Consider the following 15,955-nt stretch of genomic DNA (forward strand, 5'->3'; position numbering starts at 1 on the left):
TCACATTACATTTTTCTTTGTGTCATATTTATTCTTGTACTTGTTCTTATCTGCATTAGATTATAGACTCATAAAAAATAGGGCCTATATTGTATTTAACTGTATTTTCAGTGCCTAGCAGTGTCTTGTACATACATAGAAGGCATTTAATAAATGTCTTGAATTAAATTGTTGACTAAAACTCTGAATTATTGGATTAAACAAATTTAGAAAATAATCCCTTATTGATCTTCCTATCCTCCCTTTTTTGCTTTGGTTAGAAAGTTTTATTACCTTGTAATCCTCCTTTATCAAAGAAGTAGTGATCATTTGGGATTGAAGAAAACTCTATTTTGCAGGGTTTAGGTTATATAAATAGACAGATTTGGTAATTCAATTGAAGCACAGTTAAGTGGCAGTAGGTAGGGTACCAGACCTGAAATCAGGAACTCAACTTCTTGAGTTAAAATCTGGCCTCAGACACTTACTACCTGTGTGATCCTGGGCAAATCACTTAATCCTGTTTGCCTTAGTTTTCTCACTTATAAAATGAGCTGGAGAAGGATGTGGCAAATCATTCTAATATGCTTGCCAAACAAACCCAAATTAGTTATGAAGAGTCAAAGATGAGTGAAAATGACTAAATGACAACAACAAACAAAATCAATTAAACTTGCTCAAATCTCAAGATTACCATATACATAATTAATTTGATCATTCCAATATTAAAAATTGTCCAAAGGAAAGCTTTATTTCATTATTAGAATGTAACTAAATGGATATACAAATGTTTAGCTTTTATGATATTATAATTTAATTTTGGGGGGAAATAAGAAAACTATGACCTGACCTGACACATATACATAAGCAACATAATATAAAAATAACAATGCCTGACATTTCCATAGCATTTTGGGTTTTACAAAGAAATCCTCTTTCGATAAATCTGATATAGTTTTATTGACTCTTCTTTGGGTTTCAGAGGCCACATATTTGTAATTGGGTTGAGTAATTGATGGATGTATCTCATAGTCTCTTTGGTAACTGTGATCTGTGATCCAAACCATTCTATCAAGAAGGATGATACGTTCCAAGATATTGAATTCCTTGTTATTAAAAGGTAACAATATAATGAATCCCTATTCTAAGAATAGAATTATCTTTTATATAAAATGCTTAAGATACTTTAAAAAAACATTCAAAACCTCAGCAATTACTTTCTAAATACTTCTTTTATTTAGAATCATAAAATTCTAATTGTAAAGACCCTTATAAATAATCTGGCTCAATTGCTTAATTTTGCATTTGAAGAAACTAATATCTAGAAAGATTAATTAATTTGCCCATGGTTACATGGTAAAGAGTTGGGTCTAAAATCCCAGTATTATTTATGAGCAGCCAATATGTATTTTTCCTATATTCTCTTAGACACATATGACAAGTTGGATTAAAATGAACTACCTTGATAAGAAGCCTTTTGTGAGTATTTTTTAACTAAGGTTAATGTGAAGCATCACAGTTTAGATTGAAGCCAAAGACCACAAAGGAAAAAGGAAAAAAAAATCCTTTCAATTTAAATAAGTAGGAACTTACACATCTTAATTGGCTGCTCCAATTTGCTATAGATGTTGTTTTGGAGTTTTCTATTCCCTTTCTCCCCCCCTCCCCCGCCAACCTTTTTTCAGAATTTGATTCAAATTACCAAAAATGATCGAAACCAAAACAAACTAAAACATAAGATGATGGAGACTATCCCTACCTCCTCAGAAAGTCTACTTACACATAGTAGTTACTTAAAAAATATTCATTATTGGATTATCATAACTTCTATTGGGTCAAAATTCTTAGGAATTTGAGGTAGAGCTAGTAATATCGGTTATTGGTCTCCTCACTTCTTTCTTCTCCTTTTCCTCACCTCTCCTTTCTTTCTTTTCTCCCTCTCCTTTTTTCCTCTTCCTCCCTTCTTCCTTTTCTTCTTCCTCCTTTCTTCTTCCTTCCTTCTCTTCTTATTTTCTTCTTCCTTCCCTTCTCTTCTTTTCTTTTCTCCTCTCCCTTTCTTCCATTCTTCTCTCTCCTCTCCACCATATTCCATGGTCTCATATTCTTTTATCTTAAAGCTTATTTCATGTGAGAAAATTCACTATTTCTACCATCTCTTAGAGCTGCCAGCTGAAATTTGCTGATTGACAGCAAATTGACTTTTTAGCAATTGAAACCTTTTCACCAGTTTTTCTTAACCAAAATGCAAGTAAACATACAAACAGATATTGAACAACAATTGTGATTTTCTTGGAGAAGGAAAAAAAAAACAATAACATAAAAACTTGCTATCTGTGTAACTGGGCAAACTCTAACATTCTAGGCTTCAGTCTCCTTATTTGTAAGATGAAGAAGTGATACCAGATAATCTTTATGATCTTTGTTGCTCTAGATCAATAATTCCATGATCAATTGCCCTTCATGTTGTTTCTACCAGTCATTAAGCCATTCTCAAGGTCATTGGGAGGTTACTTAGACATACTAAGACCATGGTCTTAAAAATAAGTAGTAATAATAAAAAATAGCTAGCATTTAGCTAGTACTTTAAAGTATGCATTGTCTTCTATGCATATTATCTCCTGTGATCCTTGCAATAACTCTAGCGATAGATGCTATTATAATATTCATTTTACAGATGAGGAAACTGAGTCAGATAGCATTTGTGACTTGTCCAGGTTGACATTGTTAATGTCTAAAACCAGACTTGAACCTATATATACCTAATGTCATGTTCAGTGGTTTACTGTGTCATCTAGCTACACACTCTATTAATATTCAGAATAGAAAAGGTTATTTAGGACTGCTATATGCTATTTTATCCACTTACAAAGTATTCTCTTTTAACAGGTTTTATTATGTTTTTAAAAGTTATAGAAATGTTAATACATTTTCTGTATGAAATGATGAAACAAAAATATCCCTATAGGTTTGGGTCTCAAATATAGTCAAATTATAAACTGGTCCATAAAGTATAAATATATGTACAGATGAAATAGTAATATACATGAATAAAGGAGATATAATGGGTGGCCATAAAATATGATTAGCGTAGTTGAAAGGAAAGGCCTTCGTAACTGGCAAGTAGTGAACTCATTAGTGGGTTATAGGGGTTTCCACATGAGTGAAGAAATCATGTATAATGGTTGCTCATTACATACCCTATTTATTCCTAGGGTGTCTTTGGAGAAGCTTGTTTTTTTCCATTAAAGTTAGGCATGTAGAAGGAAAGATATGAGGAAAATGAAAACCAAAAACATGATTAAATTTAATATTATATTTTCATAGGTGAAAATTTCTATTTCATAAGAGTAAAGGAATTTTAAAGTAGGACCCATTAATATGCATGCCATTAGTATGATAAAACACTAATTAATATTATATTATTTAACAAAGAAAAGCAAAGATATTTGAAAAGTAAATTTCATTTTATGTTGTTTTTTGATTCAACACCTCTTCACTTCTTTCTTTCCCCACTTTAGAGACCACAGTAATAGTGCAAATTCATTAAATGTTTTCCCTATCCATGGAGCCAGGGATGGGTGTGATAGGTATTTTAATGTTTCTAAATGTCAGCTCCAGGAGACTGAGGCCACCCACAGCTTTTGAATGCATTCTGACAGTCTGGCTACTTCTAAAAATTAGTGGTGGTATTCCCAAATTACACATATGCTCAGCTCTTTTTTTCATGCTCACATCATTTTTGTGGCAATTATTTTGGAGACTGAAACCATACTGGCTTTCTTTAATTCTAAAGACTATGTACACATCAATACCACATTGTCTTTCTTTCAGAACAGTCTGTACCCTGAAACCTAGCCAATCTGCTAGGCAGACTGTGGTGTAGTAGTAGAAAGAATACTATCTTTCCATTCAGCCTGGTCATTTACTACTGACTGGACTGTGATGTAGGAAGGATAACTTTAAAACTCCTTGATTCAGGTTCAAGACTGGAATACAATGAGGTACCATAAGTCTCTGATCATTGAACAAAAGAAGTTTGCCCTTTGCCTTTACATAATAAGAATATGCAACAAGGATATAGTGGAATTTTGGTTTGATGAACCTGGCTCCATTCATTAATCTACATTTGAAAATATTTCTAGCTTGTAGTTATGAGAGCATGGAGACTCATGGGGTCTGGGATACACAGTACCTCTGGGAAACTCAGGCTCCACTGGCTGGGATTTTCTATGTCCTTAGATGACCAGAAAGCTGAGTCAAGGAATGTGAGGTCATTTGTCCCTGAAGCTTCTTCATGTACTTTCAGGTAAAGGCTCCCCATGTTGTAGTAGGAAGAAGGAAGCTGCATCAGGAAAACACTAGCCCATGGACAAGTCAAAAAACAAAAACAAAAACCTCTTTGGACCTCAATTTTCACATCAGAAAAATAAGAGGGTTGGAACAAACAATCTGCATTGCATTTCTAGCTCTAAATTTATGATTCTATAGAAAAGAGTCATAGCTTAATTATAAAAAATACAATACATTTAAACAATTAAGGCTTGAATGAGGAAGTGGTATAGTGGTTTAGTGATTAGAAAGTTCTGAGTATGGATTCAGACTGGAATTCAAATTCTCAGGCACTTAACTAACTTCATGAACTTAGACAAGTAATTTATTATTTGCTGCAGTTTTCTCAGTTGTAAATAATAATAAAAAGCCTTTCTCCTAGGGTTGTTGTAAGGGATCAAATGAGATAATATTTGTACACACTTAGCATAGCATGTGGCAGAGAGAAGATACTAAGTAAACATTTGTTTCCTTTCTTCATGTAAATAAATATGTGTGTTTCTAGATATAGATACACATACATAACCATATATTTTTAAAATTGATTGATATAGTTGAAAACTGATATAGTACAATTTTGATTTTAACGCTAGATTAAAGAATTTTTTTAAAATTTGACTATGACATGCATTGTCCAATACTGATACAGTATTGCAAGTGCTAGTTTTCTAATTTAATTTTGTGCTAGTTAAAATAATGTTATGAATGCTCTCTCTATGTATAACTCAAGAGTAGAGGAATCTTAAGCTGAGAGAATTAAAAGTGAAGTGGTAAGTTGTAACAAAATTAGTAAATTAGAACAGCAAAAACCAGAGGTGTCAAACATACATTTTGTTAGCTACAAGCACTACCCAATACTTCTGATTGTGTAAAATGTAACTGAAAAATATTTGATACAATAAATAAAAGTAACTGTAAAATAGGCATGAAATCATTTAAAACCAAGTCAATATGGTGATCCTCAAAGATCCTTATGCATGATTTAGTGGTATCTGGTTCTATTTGAGTTTGCTACCTAGAGTAGAGACTGTCAGGCAGAATAGTATGGGCCAAAAATACCTGATTGCTTATCTAGAGCAATTTTTTTCTCTTGAATCATCCGGTAGTGATAACACTTTGTCTAGCTAACAAAATACAAAGTGGATATTTGAAATTTTAATATCAAAATATTGTCTTTGGGGCTCAAATAACTAGTTTCATTGACTATTAAATTAGCAAGCTTATTAAAAACAGATTTCTTCTTCATATTATAATCAATTCAACAAATTTTTATTAAGTGATTACTAATTACAAGATACATTTTTAGACATTAGAAATGCAAAGTCCAAATAAGATACAGGTGTTGTCCAAAAAGACATAGAATAAGGCAAGCATTTGCAATGTCCTCCCAACTTTGTGCTTACTTTCATACCACAACTGATAGCCTGGGAATCGAGAAGGATTGTGATTATTACTCTAAAATCTCTATGGATGGCAATCCATCTAAACAATGGCTCACAAGTTATGCCTTGTATTCTTTCTCTTAATAAATACAAAGCCAATTGATTCAATTGTTTAGCAAATTCATATACTCAAAAGATCAGAGATCAGGACAGACTGAAGAGTGGGCACAAACAAAAGTATCATTTAAGGTAACTTATAATTCTGAAACTAAAATAGCATAACTTTAGAATCAACCAATTAAAAAATTAAAAAAGAAATTCAACCAATAAACATTTATCAAACATTTACCTATTAAGTACGAGGTACAGTATTAAGTGTTGGGGATACAAAATGAGGCAAAAAATCAGTTCTTGACTGCAGGATTTCAAGGCAGTTCACAACTCTAAAACCCAGTTGGTACCTTAATGATCCAATATTACTGGATATGAATTGGTCTGGGGTCAACAGGTCACATGGGAGCTGTTGTAATTCCTCACCAGAATATTCTGCTGTTGGACTGAGTTGGAAAAATCATTCAGTGACTGTGCTGATTATTCACTAGGCTTCACAACTGCTAGAAATGATGAGGATCCACTTCCCAGTGGCTGCCAGACAGGACCTAGCAAGTAGCTTTGTCATTGGACATCTGCTACAGGCTCAACTTCTGGGCTTCTTCTGTGATGCAGAATCTTTGCTGAATCCTCTGTTCTTACTGGGTTTACTCTTGCATAACCAGATGCAGTCATTTTTCACCTTTAGCCACAAACTAGGCTGAACGATCCTATGTTCTCTTCCCCGAGATCTTTTCAGTTGGGGTACTCCAAGGCTCTTTCAGTTAGGATAACAACTCATAGTTCAGGTTGGCCAAAGTTTCTTCATTTCATCTTCCTCAGAACCACTGTTCTGTTTAGCAACTTAAGAAGAGGAAATAGAAAAAGGTTTATCTACTCTTTAGTTCAAAAATCCCTTTCCTCATTAGGACTCCTCATGTTGCCTTTGATTCTATTACTTTCACATTTGTCATTTTTACTTCCCATACTTCTTTGGGAATCTTATGTAGAAGAGTGCCAAAGAACAACAACAAAGTTTATATTCTGAAGTCACTTTCATTGACTTGTTGGCCTCTTCAAATGCCATGAAGATATTTAATCATCTTATCCTTTCTAGAGTAGGGAATATCTATTTTGCAACTAATAATTTCCTTTTTACTTTTCAATGACGACTGCCTTTTAGTCCTGAAAACTTTCAACTTTTGTTGAAGTCTCACTGGAATTGTTTCTCTTACATATGTAAATAGTTATAATACAAGCTTTAACAAAATATAAGTTAAAATGGCAAGATGGTATACAGTATTGGGTTTAAAGTCCAGAAAGGTCTGGATCAAATTTTGCTTCTGACACTTTATAACTAAGTCATTTCAATTGTATGTTCTGTAAAACTTCTACCTAGTTACAGATGGATAATTATCTTAATGGACTTAAGTACAAATGAAATAACCAATTCTACAGTGTGTTTTTTGAACAGGTTTAATTATGACTAACACTCACAGTGGTCCTCAAACTTTTTAAAATAGGGGCCAGTTCACTGTCCCTCAGACTGTTGGAGGGCCAGACTAGAGTAAAAACAAAACCTCACACTCTGTCTCTGCTCCTCAGCCCATTTGCCATAACCCGGCAGGCCGCATAAACATCCTCAGTGGGCCATATCTGGCCTGTGGGCCATAGTTTGAGAACCCCTGAATGGATTTAATCATGATGAGAGAAGTCAAGCAGACATGTATGAGAGATTCAGGAAAGAAAGGTTCATGTTTACTGAGAATGTCAAAGGAGACTATGGTGAAAGTACTGAGTTGGAGATTGAAGAAGGTAGAAATGGGGAAAGGAAATAAATTCTAGGCTTAGGAGAGAATATGCGTAAAGCTATGGAGTCTGAAGAGGACAGGACAATATCTGCTAAAAATGAGTTGACCATCATAGGATCATAGATTTAGAGCTGAAAAGAACCTTAAAAGTCATCTAGTTCAACTCTTTCATGTTAAAGATGAAGAAACTAAAGTCAACAAAGGTTGTCCAAGACTGGAGTATACAGTGCAACAAAGAGGTATTATAGAATAAGATAAGAAAGGCAGGAGGAGCATAACTGAATTTGAGGCTAAGGAATTTATATTTTATTTTCTGTGTACTGAAGGTCTTTGAGCAGAGGAATGATTGTGTATTTTAAACACATTCCATGTGAGAGACAGGGTGATAAAGTATAACAAAGCTTTAGACTAGAAGCCTGAAGCTTGGATTTAAGTCCTGAGCTCTGCCCTTACTAAATGTATAATATTGAACAAGTTGCTTAGAATTATAGGATCCTAAATTGGAAATGGAAGATATCTTGGGATCAATATAATTTTACAAATGAGGCCTTGAATGGCTAAACCAAGCATGTAGAATTTAATGTCTTCTAACCCCAGTTGTAAAATAGTGCTACAACTCCTGAGGTTTTGGTGAGGATCATGGGGCTTTGTAATCTGTTACTTGATATCTCATTGTCTAAAATTGCACTCATTATTTGTCCCGGCTAAATCTAGTGCTCTCCCAACTTTCCGTTTTCTGCTTATGGCACCACCATAGAGTTATCTTGGCTGAGAAACCTCAGCACAGTTGATTCTTCCCTTTTCCTTTACCCTTCCTGTCCAGAGTGTAGCTAAATTCTCTCAATTTTATTTCCAGATCATCACTCTGCATTCATAGAACCACCATTCTAATTCAGGTTCCCATTAGCTTTGCCTAGATTATTGCAATAGCTTCCTAAATGGTCTGTTTCTAGTCTCTATCCTCTCCAACTTTCCTGTACCTGCCAAAGTAATCTTGTGTAGGCATAGACTCAAATCATATCACTAATCTTCTTAAAAACCATTAGTGCTACCTATATTTGTAAGGAAAAATGAAAATTCTTGGTCTAGCATTCAAGAACCTTTGTAATCTGGATCCAAAACACCTTTTCAAATGCATTTCACATTTTTCTCCTTCCCAAACTCTGTACTGCACCCAAACTGCATTCTTTCTCCTTCTCTAATCTCTAATCCATTTAAAATAGATGTAATTATTAATTTTTTACTTTTATACCACCCAAAGTTTTATATCCACCCTTCTCTTTTCTAAAGGACCACATGATACAACAAAAAGTTTTTGAGAGAAAAAATTCTTCAATACTATTACATGGGAAAACCTCACATTTCTTATAATGTCTCATACAATCCCCTACTTCTACAAAGGAGTTAGGAAAGATAACATCTCATATGTCTTCTTTGGTGCTAACCTTGTTCTTTGTAATTTTGTTACATTCATTTTTGATTGTTTTGTACTTCTTGTCCTTTTTTAAAATTTACATTGTTATTGTCATTTGTAGTGTAAAATATATTGGTTTTTTCACTGCTTATTTACCTTTACATCAGTTCATATAAGTCTTTCCATTCTTCTCTAAATTAATCATATATCATCCCATATGACATAGTAATATCTCTTTATGTCCTTGTACCACAATTTGTTTAGCTATTCTCTAAGTGAATCACATCTACTTCCAGTTCTTTTGTTACCACAAAAAGTGCTGCTATAAATATTCTTCTTAGCAGTAACTTCTTTGGGATACATGGCTCACTGTGGAATCTCTGGGTCAAAGGGTATGAACATTTTAGCCACTTTATTTGCATAATTTCAAATTGCTTTTCAGAATGGTTGAACTAATTGACATCTCCATTAACAATACATTAGTGTGCTTGCCTTTCTACAATTGTTCCAAAATTAGTTATTCCTTTCTTTTGTCATCTTTGTCAATTTGCTGGGTATGAAGTGAAACTTTAGGGTTGCTTTGATGTGCATTTCTCTTATTATTGTTGATTTGAAGCATTCTTTTATATAGATGTTAATAGTTTTCAATCCTCTTCCTCTTACTCTCTTATAAAGTTTTTTATAATACAGCTTTTGACCCCAACAATCATCTGAAACTGCTTTACCAAAGTTATGAATGATCTCTTAACTGACAAATTCAATGGCCTTTTTTTCAAATCTCATCTTTCTTGACCCCCTCAGAATTTTTCACCGTTAATTCTGGATTATTGCTCCTCCTGGATATTATATCTTCTATAGATTCTTGAGATTCTTTTCACTCCTGGTTCTACAACCTGCTTATTCCTTCTCACTTTTTTATCTTTTCTATCTTTTTATCCATGTCATACCCAAAATTAATAACTGTCTTGATCAGTTTGATCAGCTCCCATGGGTTCAATTTTCATCTCAATGCAAACAATCCCCAGGTATATAGATATGGATTATAATATATATTTATATATATACACCTTTCTCCAAAGCTCTAGTCACACATTTCCAATTGCCATTTTGGACATCTCAAAATGGATGTTTCATAGGCATCTAAAACTCAACATGACTAAAGCAGAATTAATTTTCTTCACATATTCCTTTCCCTCCCACTTTCAACTTTTCCCTCTTCCCAACTCCCATACTATTGTCCAAAGTAATGTCATATTCCTAGTCACTCAGAATGGGAACTTCAGTTTCCTTTCCATACCTTACTCTCATTAGATTGATGGATTTATCTATCCATCCATCTATCTATCCATCCATTTATCTATATCCAATTCATTGCCAAATCTTGTCAACATTAGTTGTATATGTCTCCTTCTCTCCACTCATATAACTTCTACCTAGTATATAAATCCTCATCAGCTCTTTCTAGATTGTTTCAATAACCTTGTTCTCACCAACTCAAGCCTCTCTTTATTCCAATTCATCCTCCGTAGGATGGATTATGACTCAGCTACCCAATTCATTTTCCTAAAGCACTGATCAGCCCATATATCCCCTACTAATATAATCCTACTCAAAATATTACTCTAATTTCCTCTTACCTTTAAAATGCATTATAACCTCTTTTGTATTTAACTCTTTATAACAGGTCCCTTTATTAACTTCCCAATCTTATTATAATTCTACCACTCCACGTACTCCATGATCTAATTACCTTATATATGACACTGCATCTTCTGGATCTATTGCTTTGTATTGGTTCCTCCCCTCTCCTCCATGTCTGGAATGTACTTGTTTCTCATCTCTATTTCCTAGCTTTCCTGGTTTCCTTTAAGAGTCAACTAAAATCCAATTTTATACCAGAGGTCTTTCTTGGGCCCCTACATTTCCCTATGAGATTAATTTTAATCTATTCTGTATCTTGTATTTATGTAGTTATTTAACTATTGTACCTCTAATTATAATGTAAGCTACTTAAGGACAGGAACAATTTTGCCTTTTTTTTTTTTTTTTTTTTGTATTGCCATTGTTAAGCACAGTGTCTGGCACATAGAAGTTACTTAATGAATATATATGGAAGAAGATTTACTGAGACAAAGTGAACATCATATTAAATGATTATAGGATTTGGATGAACAGAAATGTGATATTTTTTCATTATAGATCATTCTTAGTATTTTTCTGAGTAAGTAATAAAAACATTTTTAATAATCCAAAAGCCATAGCTAATCAATTAATGTTAATTTCATTAATATATTTACAATTTTAAAATGGGGCAACTGATGGAATAGTAGATAGGCTACAGGGCCTACTCTTCCTGAGTTCAAATTTGTCTTAGATATTTATTTATAGATAGATATTGGTAGTTTATATGACAATGAGCAAATCACTTAACTCTGTCTCAGTTTTCTCATTTGTAAATTGAACTAGAAAAGGAAATGACAAAACACTCCAGTATCTTTGCCAAGAAAATTCCAACACAACTAAGACAACTGAATGAAAACTTAAATAAAATTGCAATCTAAAGCTATTTTTCAAAGTTTTAGAAGAGAAAAAGGACACATTACTTAGCAAATTGGCAAGTCAATGTCTAATTTCGTGATAGTAAAGGGGAGGAAAAGACAGAGAAATAAAGAAAAAAAAATAAAGCAAACAAAAGGACCACATTAAAAAGATAAATTATTTCCTGTGACTTAAGTGCCAAAGTCAAAGTTGGTGAGAATCTTGGAAATGAGTAGCCTCAAAAGATGCATTGATTCCACACTGTTTAAATAAAATCTGGAAATATTAATAAAGAAAATAGGGTTGTTGGGAGACATATTTTTTCCTGAGCTATTTTAAAATGATTTCTCCAATAACTGAAGGACTCTCTAGCAGGTGCTCAGTAAATGGTGGTTTAACTTAAACACAGGCACCTTTCCTCCCAATTCACTTATTTTGTGTTTCTCCTAAGAACTGAAGGTAAAGTGCAATGTCCTTCAAGGCAGCTGAGACTTTAATGAGGGTGAGTCATAACACTTAGGGAGGCAAACCTATTTATTTTTATTACACAACACTTTTAACTGGGTCCATTCTAAAAAGGCCAAATGACAGACAGGGGCCAAGATTAGATGCCTCTTTGGTAAACTGAATGAGCATGCTCCTGACAGAGTAAAGATTTAGAACAGTGTGTAGTCTTCTCTTACAGCTCATAATAGCCAAAAATTGAGGGGGCAGCTGGAGGGTTAGGAAATAGAAAGGGCTGGTGAGAGAGAACCAGCAGTAACCAAAATAACCTCCCTAAAAGCTTCTCCCTCTTTTTAGCGTACACACACACACACACACACACACACACACACACACACGCACACACACACACACACACACATACACACACACACATACACATACACTCTCTCTAAAAATTTCAGTATAACTACTCTTTAGATTAAAATATGTGACATAAGTTTTTTTTTTACTATTAAGTTTTTCAGTTAGCTGAAATAGAAAAGAAGGAAGAGGATGGAGAAGGAACAAGCATTTGGAGAATAACACAGTGTCTTTGGGAGGGGCTGTGTATCATGTTACTATTCACTTCTTCCTAAACTGGCCAGTTAAATGGTATGCTAATTCTCAATGATAATTTCAATATGATGGACTTAGAAAGAAAAGGAATTGTTTTTTCTAATTCATTTTCTATTACAGTGGCAAGTTTAATTACTACTAAACTAAACCATATGCATTGAAAAGAAACTTGCTTGAACCATCACCAAAAAAACAAATCAAAACAAGCAAACAAAAAAATCAAATCCTAAATTCCACCATATTCCAATGCTACAGTGAAATATCAAGTATCAGTCCCTTAAATTGGCTACATTACATCAATGGAACAAAATCATTGCTCCATTCCCTGAGGTTGTGATACAGTTTCTAGCATCTTCTAAAAATGGCTGCCCTTTCTATACTTAACCCTTTCCAGGATATGGCAGGAATGCTTTTAAACCAAGAAACAGTAGTATCCCAGAGGATCCTGGCTTCCTTTTGTTCAAACCCTTCTTATCTGTAAAGCAATAGTTTGAGACCAAGACTACCTTTGTGGGACAAATTAACTCCTTATAGAGCCAGGGGTTATACTTAGCATATCTGAATTCCCAGGACTTTTCTAATAGTTAATGAATGCTTATTGATTGATAACAGTATACTAATTAAGCATGTGGGAAAAAATTTGAATTTTATAGTCATATAAATGAAGGATTATGTGACTTTTTTAAGGTGACTCATAGAAATCTATCATCACTGCACCTGAGAATATTGTTAGCTATAGAATTTGGACATTACAGAAGCTAGCTATGAAATCAAAGAAACAGCTGTCCACATTTCTCAATTTCACTTTTTCACCTTTCATTCATTCCTCAGCCCCTTGCAATCTGGCTCCGGTCCAACACCACTCCAGTGAAGTTGGTCTCTTCAAGGACACCAAATGATCTCTGTATTGATATATCCAACAATCTTTTCTCATGCCTCTTATTTCCTGGCAATGTCTGATACTGTTAACCAATTCTCAGATTTTCATTACATTATTTTATGTTGATTTTCCTCTTACCTTCTATCTGATCCTTTTATCCTGCATTTATTTTCTTTCCCTTTTCATGGGAATATCTCAGAGCTTTATTCTGGTTGGTTCTTCTCTAAATTCTTAGCTTCCATAGATTTGATTACCACTTTTGTGCAGATAACACCCAAATCTAACTCTTATCCTCAACTCTTTACTCTTATTTTCTTTAGAAATCCAATCAGCTTCCAAATTTTGTGGCTTCCATCAATGAACTCCCAAAGAAATAATCTCCAGGGCCAGATGTATTTACAAGTGAATTCTACCAAACATTTAAAGAACAATTCTAATACTATGTAAACCATTTGGAAAAATATAGGTAAATAAGGAATCCTGCCAAATTCCTTCTATGACATAAATATGGTACTGCTACCTAAACAAAGAAGAGCCAAAACAGAGAAAGAAAATTACTGACCAATCTCCCTAATGAATATTGATACAATAATTTTAAATAAAATATTAGCAAAGAGATTATAGTAATTTATCAGCAGAATAATACATTATAAGTGGGATTTATACCAAGAATGCAGGGCTGGTTCAATATCAGGAAAAATATTATCATAATTGACCATATCAATAACAAAAATCAACAGAAATCATTTGATAATCTCAATAAACGCAGAAAAAGCTTTTGACAAAATACAGCACTCATTCCTATTAAAAACCATTAAAGAGCATAAGGATCAAGGGAATTTTCCTTAAAATAACAAGCAGTATCTATCTAAAACCAACAGCTATCATTATTTGTAGTGGAGAGAAGCTGGATGCATTCCTAATAAGATCAGGGGTGAAACAAGGATGCCCATTATCACCACTATTATTCAATGTTGTACTAGAAATGTTGGCTTTATTAATAAGAAAAGAAAAAAGAAATTAAAGTACTTAGAATAGGCAATGAGGAAATAAAACTATAATTCTTTGCAGGTGATATGATGATAGACTTAGAGACTCCTAGGAAATCATCCACAAACATCCTCAAAACAATTAACAGCTTTAGCAAAATCCCAAGATATAAAAATAAGCCCACAGGAACCATCAGCAATTCTATATATTACTGACAAAGCCCAGTAGTAAAAGATAGGAAGAGAAATTCCATCCAAAATTTGCGGCTTCTTTGCCCACATTCCTGTTCATTCTACTCAAAGCACAACCACCCAAAGTTAGACCTTAAATAGTATAAGTTTCCTAACTGGCTTTCACTCAACTGCTGATGTGTTCCTCCTAAAGTTCGATTGTTACTCCTTGGTTCATGAAGCTTGAATGGCTATCTCTTGACTTAAGGATAAAACACAAATTCCTCTGCCTGACAATTAAAGCCCTTTGCCATCTGGCCACAGTTTGTATGTTCCTAAGCATCTCTGAAACATGCAAAATAAAAATCACATAATTCACAGGGAATATTGGGTCAGGGACACAATGCTCAAAATTTTCTTAAGTGGCATGCTAAAAAAAAATAATAAAAAAAAATAGGAACCTAATTCAAATAGTGGCACAGTTTTATATATGTAAAATGGTTAATAAATAAATAAATATTAAAATAAATAATAGTAATGTCCATGGCCTAGGGCTGCGGCTCATCTATTTTACTTCCCCTACTTCCTGTGGTCCAGGCTGGCAAAGTTTTGAGCAAGTTAGGCAGACAGGATTTCAGGTCAGAGCTATAGAAGGACTGAGAGGAAGAGAAGAGGGCAGAGGTGAGGGCCAGCCTTCCTTCACCTTCATCTCTTACTTCACCAGCAGATATAAAATAAATATGGCAATTTACCTTGAAGAAGACATGAATTTTGCTTGTGGAAATCAATGTCAGAAGGGTTGTAACTTACTAGTTATTGTGAATAGACAGTTTTCTGTTTTCTTCATATATCTTGATGAAATCTCTAATAAGAAAATACAAAATTCCAGTTATGTTTTAATTGTTCCCTAACATATCAATCTTATTTGAACAAATTCACTTTTTTAAAGAAAAAAAAATAGCAGAACTGACTCATATATAACCTGACTATTTAACTTGTGCTCTATGTTCCAGTCAAACTGTCCTATTTATTGTTTATAGTAAAAGGTATTCATCCCACTGCATAGCCTTTGCATAAACTGACCCTTCTTCATAGGCTATTGCTTCCTCTTCTCAGCCTGACTGCTTGGGATTATCATTTTCATTTGCTCTCATCAGGACTCAGCTCAAGTGGGACTTTCTAAACCAGATGTTTTATGATCTCCTTGTTCTTAAGTCTCCTCACCCAATATTTTGAATATATCTTGTACTTACTTGTCCCTCCCTTCATCTTCCCATTGGAAAGCAAGCATCTTAAGTCATATATTATCT

General features: G+C 33.8%; 1 long non-coding RNA gene across 1 annotated transcript in view; it reads right to left on the reverse strand.

The window, feature by feature from the left end:
* Positions 1-15,397: 15,397 nt before the first annotated feature.
* The window catches only part of LOC141542462 (uncharacterized), a 145,255-nt gene continuing 144,697 nt past the window's right edge, over positions 15,398-15,955 (reverse strand). Inside the window, exon 3 of the long non-coding RNA XR_012482167.1 lies at positions 15,398-15,509. This is a non-coding gene — a long non-coding RNA (uncharacterized LOC141542462). The remainder of the gene's footprint in view (positions 15,510-15,955) is intronic.

Source organism: Sminthopsis crassicaudata, chromosome 5 (genome assembly GCF_048593235.1).
Source record: "Sminthopsis crassicaudata isolate SCR6 chromosome 5, ASM4859323v1, whole genome shotgun sequence".
Classification (NCBI taxonomy): domain Eukaryota; kingdom Metazoa; phylum Chordata; class Mammalia; order Dasyuromorphia; family Dasyuridae; genus Sminthopsis; species Sminthopsis crassicaudata.